The 12,356-nt window shown below is 46.5% G+C and overlaps 1 protein-coding gene and 11 non-coding genes across 12 annotated transcripts in view; all 12 read left to right on the forward strand.

Moving 5' to 3' along the window:
* LOC139402971 (uncharacterized) overlaps window positions 1–12,356 on the forward strand; it is a 99,819-nt gene that overhangs the window by 2,444 nt on the left and 85,019 nt on the right. The window lies entirely within an intron of this gene.
* Window positions 3,086–3,157, forward strand: trnae-cuc (transfer RNA glutamic acid (anticodon CUC)). The gene has a single exon. It is a non-coding gene; the product is annotated as a tRNA-Glu (tRNA).
* trnae-cuc (transfer RNA glutamic acid (anticodon CUC)) lies at window positions 4,323–4,394 on the forward strand. Its single transcript has one exon. It is a non-coding gene; the product is annotated as a tRNA-Glu (tRNA).
* On the forward strand, window positions 5,562–5,633 carry trnae-cuc (transfer RNA glutamic acid (anticodon CUC)). Its single transcript has one exon. It is a non-coding gene; the product is annotated as a tRNA-Glu (tRNA).
* On the forward strand, window positions 5,743–5,814 carry trnae-cuc (transfer RNA glutamic acid (anticodon CUC)). Its single transcript has one exon. It is a non-coding gene; the product is annotated as a tRNA-Glu (tRNA).
* On the forward strand, window positions 6,105–6,176 carry trnae-cuc (transfer RNA glutamic acid (anticodon CUC)). Its single transcript has one exon. It is a non-coding gene; the product is annotated as a tRNA-Glu (tRNA).
* trnae-cuc (transfer RNA glutamic acid (anticodon CUC)) lies at window positions 7,161–7,232 on the forward strand. The gene has a single exon. It is a non-coding gene; the product is annotated as a tRNA-Glu (tRNA).
* trnae-cuc (transfer RNA glutamic acid (anticodon CUC)) lies at window positions 7,523–7,594 on the forward strand. Its single transcript has one exon. It is a non-coding gene; the product is annotated as a tRNA-Glu (tRNA).
* trnae-cuc (transfer RNA glutamic acid (anticodon CUC)) lies at window positions 8,579–8,650 on the forward strand. Its single transcript has one exon. It is a non-coding gene; the product is annotated as a tRNA-Glu (tRNA).
* Window positions 8,760–8,831, forward strand: trnae-cuc (transfer RNA glutamic acid (anticodon CUC)). The gene has a single exon. It is a non-coding gene; the product is annotated as a tRNA-Glu (tRNA).
* On the forward strand, window positions 10,872–10,943 carry trnae-cuc (transfer RNA glutamic acid (anticodon CUC)). The gene has a single exon. It is a non-coding gene; the product is annotated as a tRNA-Glu (tRNA).
* Window positions 12,109–12,180, forward strand: trnae-cuc (transfer RNA glutamic acid (anticodon CUC)). The gene has a single exon. It is a non-coding gene; the product is annotated as a tRNA-Glu (tRNA).

Below are 12,356 nucleotides of genomic sequence, written 5' to 3' on the forward strand. Positions count from 1 at the left end.
GGCGCTCTCACCGCCGCGGCCCGGGTTTGATTCCCGGTCAGGGAACTACTCTTTTGCTACATGTTTACTTGTGCAACCTGTCACTATTAATATGGAAGGTTATCGCACATATGTACCACTTCAAATTGCAAACTGATTTGCCCTGCAGTGTCCTTCCCAGGTGTTCTAGTGGTGCACCAGACCCTCCTGCAGCAAAGCACCCCCACAACATGATGCTGTGCTTCACGGTTGGGATGTGTTCTTCGGCTTGCGAGCCTCCCCCTGTTCGATATAGGACTCGTTTGCCTGTGGATATAGACCATTTTGTACCTGTTTCCTCCAGCATCTTCACAAGGTCCTTTGCTGTTGTTCTGGGATGGATTTGCACTTTTCGACCCAAAGTACGTTCATCTCTAGGAGACAGAACGAGTCTCCTTCCTGAGCGGTATGACTCCTGCGTGGTCCCATGGTGTTTATACTTGCGTACTATTGTTTCTACAGATGAGCGAGGTACCTTCAGGCGTTTGGAAATTGCTCCCAAGGATGAACCAGATTTGTGGAGGTCTACATTTTTTTTCTGAGGTCTTGGCTGATTTCCTTTGGTTTTCCCATGGAGTCAAGCAAAGAGGCACTGAGTTTGAAGGTAGGCCTTGAAATACATCTACAGGTACACCTCCAATTGACTCAAAGGATGTCAATTAACCTATCAGAAGCTTCTAAGCTTCTAAGCCATGACATCATTTTCGGGAATTTTCCAAACTGTTTAAAGGCACAGCCAACTTAGTGTATGTAAACTTCTGACCCACTGGATTTGTGATACACTGAATTATAAGTGAAATAATCGGTCTGTAAACAATTGTTGGAAAAATTACTTGTGTCATGCACAAAGTAGATGTCCTAACCGACTGCCAAAACTATAGTTTGTTAACAAGAAATGTGTGGAGGGGTTGACAAACAGGTTTTAATGACTCCAGCCTAAGTGGATGGAAACTTACGACTTCAACTGTATGTACCAGCTCACACTGGGAACCGATTTTCACTCTAGTACCCTTCCCTGGTGGTCTAGTGGTTGGGATTCGGCGCTCTCACCGCCGCGGCCCGGGTTCGATTCCCGGTCAGGGAACTACTCTTTTGCTACATGTTTACTTGTTCAACCTGTCACTATGAATTTGGAAGGTTATCGCACATATATACCAGCTCACACTGGGAACCAATTTGCACTGTAGGACCCTTCCCTGGTGGTCTAGTGGTTAGGATTCGGCGCTCTCACCGCCGCGGCCTGGGTTCGATTCCCGGTCAGGGAAATAGTCTATGCTCCTTGTTTACTTGTGCAACCTGTCACTATGAATTTAGTAGGTTGTCGCACATATGTACCACTTCAAATTGCAAACTGATTTGCCCTGCAGTGTCCTTCCAAGGTGTTCTAGTGGTGCACCAGACCCTCCTGCAGCAAAGCACCCCCACAACATGATGCTGTGCTTCACGGTTGGGATGTGTTCTTCGGCTTGCGAGCCTCCCCCTGTTCGATATAGGACTCGTTTGCCTGTGGATATATACCATTAGATAGATGCTGTTTCCTCCAGCATCTTCACAAGGTCCTTTGCTGTTGTTCTGGGATGGATTTGCACTTTTCGACTTTTCGAATTATAAGTGAAATAATCGGTCTGTAAACAATTGTTGGAAAAATTACTTGTGTCATGCACAAAGTAGATGTCCTAACCGACTGCCAAAACTATAGTTTGTTAACAAGAAATGTGTGGAGGGGTTGACAAACAGGTTTTAATGACTCCAGCCTAAGTGGATGGAAACTTACGACTTCAACTGTATGTACCAGCTCACACTGGGAACCGATTTTCACTCTAGTACCCTTCCCTGGTGGTCTAGTGGTTAGGATTCGGCGCTCTCACCGCCGCGGCCTGGGTTCGATTCCCGGTCAGGGAACTACTCTTTTGCTACATGTTTACTTCTGCAACCTGTCACTATGAATATGGAAGGTTATCGCACATATGTACCAGCTCACACTGGGAACCAATTTGCACTGTAGGACCCTTCCCTGGTGGTCTAGTGGTTAGGATTCGGCGCTCTCACCGCCGCGGCCCGGGTTCGATTTCCGGTCAGGGAAATAGTCTATGCTCCTTGTTTACTTGTGCAACCTGTCACTATGAATTTAGTAGGTTGTCGCACATATGTACCACTTCAAATTGCAAACTGATTTGCCCTGCAGTGTCCTTCCAAGGTGTTCTAGTGGTGCACCAGACCCTCCTGCAGCAAAGCACCCCCACAACATGATGCTGTGCTTCACGGTTGGGATGTGTTCTTCGGCTTGCGAGCCTCCCCCTGTTCGATATAGGACTCGTTTGCCTGTGGATATAGACCATTTTGTACCTGTTTCCTCCAGCATCTTCACAAGGTCCTTTGCTGTTGTTCTGGGATGGATTTGCACTTTTCGACCCAAAGTACGTTCATCTCTAGGAGACAGAACGAGTCTCCTTCCTGAGCGGTATGACTCCTGCGTGGTCCCATGGTGTTTATACTTGCGTACTATTGTTTCTACAGATGAGCGAGGTACCTTCAGGCGTTTGCAAATTGCTCCCAAGGATGAACCAGATTTGTGGAGGTCTACATTTTTTTTCTGAGGTCTTGGCTGATTTCCTTTGATTTTCCCATGGAGTCAAGCAAAGAGGCACTGAGTTTGAAGGTAGGCCTTGAAATACATCTACAGGTACACCTCCAATTGACTCAAAGGATGTCAATTCACCTATCAGAAGCTTCTAAGCTTCTAAGCCATGACATCATTTTCGGGAATTTTCCAAACTGTTTAAAGGCACAGCCAACTTAGTGTATGTAAACTTCTGACCCACTGGATTTGTGATACACTGAATTATAAGTGAAATAATCGGTCTGTAAACAATTGTTGGAAAAATTACTTGTGTCATGCACAAAGTAGATGTCCTAACCGACTGCCAAAACTATAGTTTGTTAACAAGAAATGTGTGGAGGGGTTGACAAACAGGTTTTAATGACTCCAGCCTAAGTGGATGGAAACTTACGACTTCAACTGTATGTACCAGCTCACACTGGGAACCGATTTTCACTCTAGTACCCTTCCCTGGTGGTCTAGTGGTTAGGATTCGGCGCTCTCACCGCCGCGGCCCGGGTTCGATTCCCGGTCAGGGAACTACTCTTTTGCTACATGTTTACTTCTGCAACCTGTCACTATGAATATGGAAGGTTATCGCACATATGTACCAGCTCACACTGGGAACCAATTTGCACTGTAGGACCCTTCCCTGGTGGTCTAGTGGTTAGGATTCGGCGCTCTCACCGCCGCGGCCCGGGTTCGATTTCCGGTCAGGGAAATAGTCTTTGCTCCTTGTTTACTTGTGCAACCTGTCACTATGAATTTAGTAGGTTGTCGCACATATGTACCACTTCAAATTGCAAACTGATTTGCCCTGCAGTGTCCTTCCAAGGTGTTCTAGTGGTGCACCAGACCCTCCTGCAGCAAAGCACCCCCACAACATGATGCTGTGCTTCACGGTTGGGATGTGTTCTTCGGCTTGCGAGCCTCCCCCTGTTCGATATAGGACTCGTTTGCCTGTGGATATAGACCATTTTGTACCTGTTTCCTCCAGCATCTTCACAAGGTCCTTTGCTGTTGTTCTGGGATGGATTTGCACTTTTCGACCCAAAGTACGTTCATCTCTAGGAGACAGAACGAGTCTCCTTCCTGAGCGGTATGACTCCTGCGTGGTCCCATGGTGTTTATACTTGCGTACTATTGTTTCTACAGATGAGCGAGGTACCTTCAGGCGTTTGCAAATTGCTCCCAAGGATGAACCAGATTTGTGGAGGTCTACATTTTTTTTCTGAGGTCTTGGCTGATTTCCTTTGGTTTTCCCATGGAGTCAAGCAAAGAGGCACTGAGTTTGAAGGTAGGCCTTGAAATACATCTACAGGTACACCTCCAATTGACTCAAAGGATGTCAATTCACCTATCAGAAGCTTCTAAGCTTCTAAGCCATGACATCATTTTCGGGAATTTTCCAAACTGTTTAAAGGCACAGCCAACTTAGTGTATGTAAACTTCTGACCCACTGGATTTGTGATACACTGAATTATAAGTGAAATAATCGGTCTGTAAACAATTGTTGGAAAAATTACTTGTGTCATGCACAAAGTAGATGTCCTAACCGACTGCCAAAACTATAGTTTGTTAACAAGAAATGTGTGGAGGGGTTGACAAACAGGTTTTAATGACTCCAGCCTAAGTGGATGGAAACTTACGACTTCAACTGTATGTACCAGCTCACACTGGGAACCGATTTTCACTCTAGTACCCTTCCCTGGTGGTCTAGTGGTTAGGATTCGGCGCTCTCACCGCCGCGGCCCGGGTTCGATTCCCGGTCAGGGAACTACTCTTTTGCTACATGTTTACTTGTGCAACCTGTCACTATGAATTTGGAAAGTTATCGCACATATGTACCAGCTCACACTGGGAACCAATTTGCACTGTAGGACCCTTCCCTGGTGGTCTAGTGGTTAGGATTCGGCGCTCTCACTGCCGCGGCCCGGGTTCGATTCCCGGTCAGGGAAATAGTCTATGCTCCTTGTTTACTTGTGCAACCTGTCACTATGAATTTAGTAGGTTGTCACACATATGTACCACTTCAAATTGCAAACTGATTTGCCCTGCAGTGTCCTTCCCAGGTGTTCTAGTGGTGCACCAGACCCTCCTGCAGCAAAGCACCCCCACAACATGATGCTGTGCTTCACGGTTGGGATGTGTTCTTCGGCTTGGGAGCCTCCCCCTGTTCGATATAGGACTCGTTTGCCTGTGGATATAGACCATTTTGTACCTGTTTCCTCCAGCATCTTCACAAGGTCCTTTGCTGTTGTTCTGGGATGGATTTGCACTTTTCGACCCAAAGTACGTTCATCTCTAGGAGACAGAACGAGTCTCCTTCCTGAGCGGTATGACTCCTGCGTGGTCCCATGGTGTTTATACTTGCGTACTATTGTTTCTACAGATGAGCGAGGTACCTTCAGGCGTTTGGAAATTGCTCCCAAGGATGAACCAGATTTGTGGAGGTCTACATTTTTTTTCTGAGGTCTTGGCTGATTTCCTTTGGTTTTCCCATGGAGTCAAGCAAAGAGGCACTGAGTTTGAAGGTAGGCCTTGAAATACATCTACAGGTACACCTCCAATTGACTCAAAGGATGTCAATTAACCTATCAGAAGCTTCTAAGCTTCTAAGCCATGACATCATTTTCGGGAATTTTCCAAACTGTTTAAAGGCACTTAGCCAACTTAGTGTATGTAAACTTCTGACCCACTGGATTTGTGATACACTGAATTATAAGTGAAATAATCGGTCTGTAAACAATTGTTGGAAAAATTACTTGTGTCATGCACAAAGTAGATGTCCTAACCGACTGCCAAAACTATAGTTTGTTAACAAGAAATGTGTGGAGGGGTTGACAAACAGGTTTTAATGACTCCAGCCTAAGTGGATGGAAACTTACGACTTCAACTGTATGTACCAGCTCACACTGGGAACCGATTTTCACTCTAGTACCCTTCCCTGGTGGTCTAGTGGTTAGGATTCGGCGCTCTCACCGCCGCGGCCCGGGTTCGATTCCCGGTCAGGGAACTACTCTTTTGCTACATGTTTACTTGTGCAACCTGTCACTATGAATATGGAAGGTTATCGCACATATGTACCAGCTCACACTGGGAACCGATTTTCACTCTAGTACCCTTCCCTGGTGGTCTAGTGGTTAGGATTCGGCGCTCTCACCGCCGCGGCCCGGGTTCGATTCCCGGTCAGGGAACTACTCTTTTGCTACATGTTTACTTGTGCAACCTGTCACTATGAATATGGAAGGTTATCGCACATATGTACCAGCTCACACTGGGAACCAATTTTCACTCTAGTACCCTTCCCTGGTGGTCTAGTGGTTAGGATTCGGCGCTCTCACCGCCGCGGCCCGGGTTCTATTCCCGGTCAGGGAACTACTCTTTTGCTACATGTTTACTTGTGCAACCTGTCACTATGAATTTGGAAAGTTATCGCACATATGTACCAGCTCACACTGGGAACCAATTTGCACTGTAGGACCCTTCCCTGGTGGTCTAGTGGTTAGGATTCGGCGCTCTCACCGCCGCGGCCCGGGTTCGATTCCCGGTCAGGGAAATAGTCTATGCTCCTTGTTTACTTGTGCAACCTGTCACTATGAATTTAGTAGGTTGTCGCACATATGTACCACTTCAAATTGCAAACTGATTTGCCCTGCAGTGTCCTTCCCAGGTGTTCTAGTGGTGCACCAGACCCTCCTGCAGCAAAGCACCCCCACAACATGATGCTGTGCTTCACGGTTGGGATGTGTTCTTCGGCTTGGGAGCCTCCCCCTGTTCGATATAGGACTCGTTTGCCTGTGGATATAGACCATTTTGTACCTGTTTCCTCCAGCATCTTCACAAGGTCCTTTGCTGTTGTTCTGGGATGGATTTGCACTTTTCGACCCAAAGTACGTTCATCTCTAGGAGACAGAACGAGTCTCCTTCCTGAGCGGTATGACTCCTGCGTGGTCCCATGGTGTTTATACTTGCGTACTATTGTTTCTACAGATGAGCGAGGTACCTTCAGGCGTTTGGAAATTGCTCCCAAGGATGAACCAGATTTGTGGAGGTCTACATTTTTTTTCTGAGGTCTTGGCTGATTTCCTTTGGTTTTCCCATGGAGTCAAGCAAAGAGGCACTGAGTTTGAAGGTAGGCCTTGAAATACATCTACAGGTACACCTCCAATTGACTCAAAGGATGTCAATTAACCTATCAGAAGCTTCTAAGCTTCTAAGCCATGACATCATTTTCGGGAATTTTCCAAACTGTTTAAAGGCACAGCCAACTTAGTGTATGTAAACTTCTGACCCACTGGATTTGTGATACACTGAATTATAAGTGAAATAATCGGTCTGTAAACAATTGTTGGAAAAATTACTTGTGTCATGCACAAAGTAGATGTCCTAACCGACTGCCAAAACTATAGTTTGTTAACAAGAAATGTGTGGAGGGGTTGACAAACAGGTTTTAATGACTCCAGCCTAAGTGGATGGAAACTTACGACTTCAACTGTATGTACCAGCTCACACTGGGAACCGATTTTCACTCTAGTACCCTTCCCTGGTGGTCTAGTGGTTAGGATTCGGCGCTCTCACCGCCGCGGCCCGGGTTCGATTCCCGGTCAGGGAACTACTCTTTTGCTACATGTTTACTTGTGCAACCTGTCACTATGAATATGGAAGGTTATCGCACATATGTACCAGCTCACACTGGGAACCAATTTTCACTCTAGTACCCTTCCCTGGTGGTCTAGTGGTTAGGATTCGGCGCTCTCACCGCCGCGGCCCGGGTTCTATTCCCGGTCAGGGAACTACTCTTTTGCTACATGTTTACTTGTGCAACCTGTCACTATGAATTTGGAAAGTTATCGCACATATGTACCAGCTCACACTGGGAACCAATTTGCACTGTAGGACCCTTCCCTGGTGGTCTAGTGGTTAGGATTCGGCGCTCTCACCGCCGCGGCCCGGGTTCGATTCCCGGTCAGGGAAATAGTCTATGCTCCTTGTTTACTTGTGCAACCTGTCACTATGAATTTAGTAGGTTGTCGCACATATGTACCACTTCAAATTGCAAACTGATTTGCCCTGCAGTGTCCTTCCCAGGTGTTCTAGTGGTGCACCAGACCCTCCTGCAGCAAAGCACCCCCACAACATGATGCTGTGCTTCACGGTTGGGATGTGTTCTTCGGCTTGGGAGCCTCCCCCTGTTCGATATAGGACTCGTTTGCCTGTGGATATAGACCATTTTGTACCTGTTTCCTCCAGCATCTTCACAAGGTCCTTTGCTGTTGTTCTGGGATGGATTTGCACTTTTCGACCCAAAGTACGTTCATCTCTAGGAGACAGAACGAGTCTCCTTCCTGAGCGGTATGACTCCTGCGTGGTCCCATGGTGTTTATACTTGCGTACTATTGTTTCTACAGATGAGCGAGGTACCTTCAGGCGTTTGGAAATTGCTCCCAAGGATGAACCAGATTTGTGGAGGTCTACATTTTTTTTCTGAGGTCTTGGCTGATTTCCTTTGGTTTTCCCATGGAGTCAAGCAAAGAGGCACTGAGTTTGAAGGTAGGCCTTGAAATACATCTACAGGTACACCTCCAATTGACTCAAAGGATGTCAATTAACCTATCAGAAGCTTCTAAGCTTCTAAGCCATGACATCATTTTCGGGAATTTTCCAAACTGTTTAAAGGCACAGCCAACTTAGTGTATGTAAACTTCTGACCCACTGGATTTGTGATACACTGAATTATAAGTGAAATAATCGGTCTGTAAACAATTGTTGGAAAAATTACTTGTGTCATGCACAAAGTAGATGTCCTAACCGACTGCCAAAACTATAGTTTGTTAACAAGAAATGTGTGGAGGGGTTGACAAACAGGTTTTAATGACTCCAGCCTAAGTGGATGGAAACTTACGACTTCAACTGTATGTACCAGCTCACACTGGGAACCGATTTTCACTCTAGTACCCTTCCCTGGTGGTCTAGTGGTTAGGATTCGGCGCTCTCACCGCCGCGGCCCGGGTTCGATTCCCGGTCAGGGAACTACTCTTTTGCTACATGTTTACTTGTGCAACCTGTCACTATGAATATGGAAGGTTATCGCACATATGTACCAGCTCACACTGGGAACCAATTTGCACTGTAGGACCCTTCCCTGGTGGTCTAGTGGTTAGGATTCGGCGCTCTCACCGCCGCGGCCCGGGTTCGATTCCCGGTCAGGGAAATAGTCTATGCTCCTTGTTTACTTGTGCAACCTGTCACTATGAATTTAGTAGGTTGTCGCACATATGTACCACTTCAAATTGCAAACTGATTTGCCCTGCAGTGTCCTTCCCAGGTGTTCTAGTGGTGCACCAGACCCTCCTGCAGCAAAGCACCCCCACAACATGATGCTGTGCTTCACGGTTGGGATGTGTTCTTCGGCTTGCGAGCCTCCCCCTGTTCGATATAGGACTCGTTTGCCTGTGGATATAGACCATTTTGTACCTGTTTCCTCCAGCATCTTCACAAGGTCCTTTGCTGTTGTTCTGGGATGGATTTGCACTTTTCGACCCAAAGTACGTTCATCTCTAGGAGACAGAACGAGTCTCCTTCCTGAGCGGTATGACTCCTGCGTGGTCCCATGGTGTTTATACTTGCGTACTATTGTTTCTACAGATGAGCGAGGTACCTTCAGGCGTTTGGAAATTGCTCCCAAGGATGAACCAGATTTGTGGAGGTCTACATTTTTTTTCTGAGGTCTTGGCTGATTTCCTTTGGTTTTCCCATGGAGTCAAGCAAAGAGGCACTGAGTTTGAAGGTAGGCCTTGAAATACATCTACAGGTACACCTCCAATTGACTCAAAGGATGTCAATTAACCTATCAGAAGCTTCTAAGCTTCTAAGCCATGACATCATTTTCGGGAATTTTCCAAACTGTTTAAAGGCACAGCCAACTTAGTGTATGTAAACTTCTGACCCACTGGATTTGTGATACACTGAATTATAAGTGAAATAATCGGTCTGTAAACAATTGTTGGAACAATTACTTGTGTCATGCACAAAGTAGATGTCCTAACCGACTGCCAAAACTATAGTTTGTTAACAAGAAATGTGTGGAGGGGTTGACAAACAGGTTTTAATGACTCCAGCCTAAGTGGATGGAAACTTACGACTTCAACTGTATGTACCAGCTCACACTGGGAACCAATTTGCGCTGTAGGACCCTTCCCTGGTGGTCTAGTGGTTAGGATTCGGCGCTCTCACCGCCGCGGCCTGGGTTCGATTCCCGGTCAGGGAAATAGTCTATGCTCCTTGTTTACTTGTGCAACCTGTCACTATGAATTTAGTAGGTTGTCGCACATATGTACCACTTCAAATTGCAAACTGATTTGCCCTGCAGTGTCCTTCCCAGGTGTTCTAGTGGTGCACCAGACCCTCCTGCAGCAAAGCACCCCCACAACATGATGCTGTGCTTCACGGTTGGGATGTGTTCTTCGGCTTGGGAGCCTCCCCCTGTTCGATATAGGACTCGTTTGCCTGTGGATATAGACCATTTTGTACCTGTTTCCTCCAGCATCTTCACAAGGTCCTTTGCTGTTGTTCTGGGATGGATTTGCACTTTTCGACCCAAAGTACGTTCATCTCTAGGAGACAGAACGAGTCTCCTTCCTGAGCGGTATGACTCCTGCGTGGTCCCATGGTGTTTATACTTGCGTACTATTGTTTCTACAGATGAGCGAGGTACCTTCAGGCGTTTGGAAATTGCTCCCAAGGATGAACCAGATTTGTGGAGGTCTACATTTTTTTTCTGAGGTCTTGGCTGATTTCCTTTGGTTTTCCCATGGAGTCAAGCAAAGAGGCACTGAGTTTGAAGGTAGGCCTTGAAATACATCTACAGGTACACCTCCAATTGACTCAAAGGATGTCAATTAACCTATCAGAAGCTTCTAAGCTTCTAAGCCATGACATCATTTTCGGGAATTTTCCAAACTGTTTAAAGGCACAGCCAACTTAGTGTATGTAAACTTCTGACCCACTGGATTTGTGATACACTGAATTATAAGTGAAATAATCGGTCTGTAAACAATTGTTGGAAAAATTACTTGTGTCATGCACAAAGTAGATGTCCTAACCGACTGCCAAAACTATAGTTTGTTAACAAGAAATGTGTGGAGGGGTTGACAAACAGGTTTTAATGACTCCAGCCTAAGTGGATGGAAACTTACGACTTCAACTGTATGTACCAGCTCACACTGGGAACCGATTTTCACTCTAGTACCCTTCCCTGGTGGTCTAGTGGTTAGGATTCGGCGCTCTCACCGCCGCGGCCCGGGTTCGATTCCCGGTCAGGGAACTACTCTTTTGCTACATGTTTACTTGTGCAACCTGTCACTATGAATATGGAAGGTTATCGCACATATGTACCAGCTCACACTGGGAACCAATTTGCACTGTAGGACCCTTCCCTGGTGGTCTAGTGGTTAGGATTCGGCGCTCTCACCGCTGCGGCCCGGGTTCGATTCCCGGTCAGGGAAATAGTCTATGCTCCTTGTTTACTTGTGCAACCTGTCACTATGAATTTAGTAGGTTGTCGCACATATGTACCACTTCAAATTGCAAACTGATTTGCCCTGCAGTGTCCTTCCCAGGTGTTCTAGTGGTGCACCAGACCCTCCTGCAGCAAAGCACCCCCACAACATGATGCTGTGCTTCACGGTTGGGATGTGTTCTTCGGCTTGGGAGCCTCCCCCTGTTCGATATAGGACTCGTTTGCCTGTGGATATAGACCATTTTGTACCTGTTTCCTCCAGCATCTTCACAAGGTCCTTTGCTGTTGTTCTGGGATGGATTTGCACTTTTCGACCCAAAGTACGTTCATCTCTAGGAGACAGAACGAGTCTCCTTCCTGAGCGGTATGACTCCTGCGTGGTCCCATGGTGTTTATACTTGCGTACTATTGTTTCTACAGATGAGCGAGGTACCTTCAGGCGTTTGGAAATTGCTCCCAAGGATGAACCAGATTTGTGGAGGTCTACATTTTTTTTCTGAGGTCTTGGCTGATTTCCTTTGGTTTTCCCATGGAGTCAAGCAAAGAGGCACTGAGTTTGAAGGTAGGCCTTGAAATACATCTACAGGTACACCTCCAATTGACTCAAAGGATGTCAATTAACCTATCAGAAGCTTCTAAGCTTCTAAGCCATGACATCATTTTCGGGAATTTTCCAAACTGTTTAAAGGCACAGCCAACTTAGTGTATGTAAACTTCTGACCCACTGGATTTGTGATACACTGAATTATAAGTGAAATAATCGGTCTGTAAACAATTGTTGGAAAAATTACTTGTGTCATGCACAAAGTAGATGTCCTAACCGACTGCCAAAACTATAGTTTGTTAACAAGAAATGTGTGGAGGGGTTGACAAACAGGTTTTAATGACTCCAGCCTAAGTGGATGGAAACTTACGACTTCAACTGTATGTACCAGCTCACACTGGGAACCGATTTTCACTCTAGTACCCTTCCCTGGTGGTCTAGTGGTTAGGATTCGGCGCTCTCACCGCCGCGGCCCGGGTTCGATTCCCGGTCAGGGAACTACTCTTTTGCTACATGTTTACTTGTGCAACCTGTCACTATGAATATGGAAGGTTATCGCACATATGTACCAGCTCACACTGGGAACCAATTTGCACTGTAGGACCCTTCCCTGGTGGTCTAGTGGTTAGGATTCGGCGCTCTCACCGCTGCGGCCCGGGTTCGATTCCCGGTCA

Source organism: Oncorhynchus clarkii, unplaced genomic scaffold (assembly GCF_045791955.1).
Source record: "Oncorhynchus clarkii lewisi isolate Uvic-CL-2024 unplaced genomic scaffold, UVic_Ocla_1.0 unplaced_contig_2111_pilon_pilon, whole genome shotgun sequence".
Classification (NCBI taxonomy): Eukaryota; Metazoa; Chordata; class Actinopteri; order Salmoniformes; family Salmonidae; genus Oncorhynchus; species Oncorhynchus clarkii.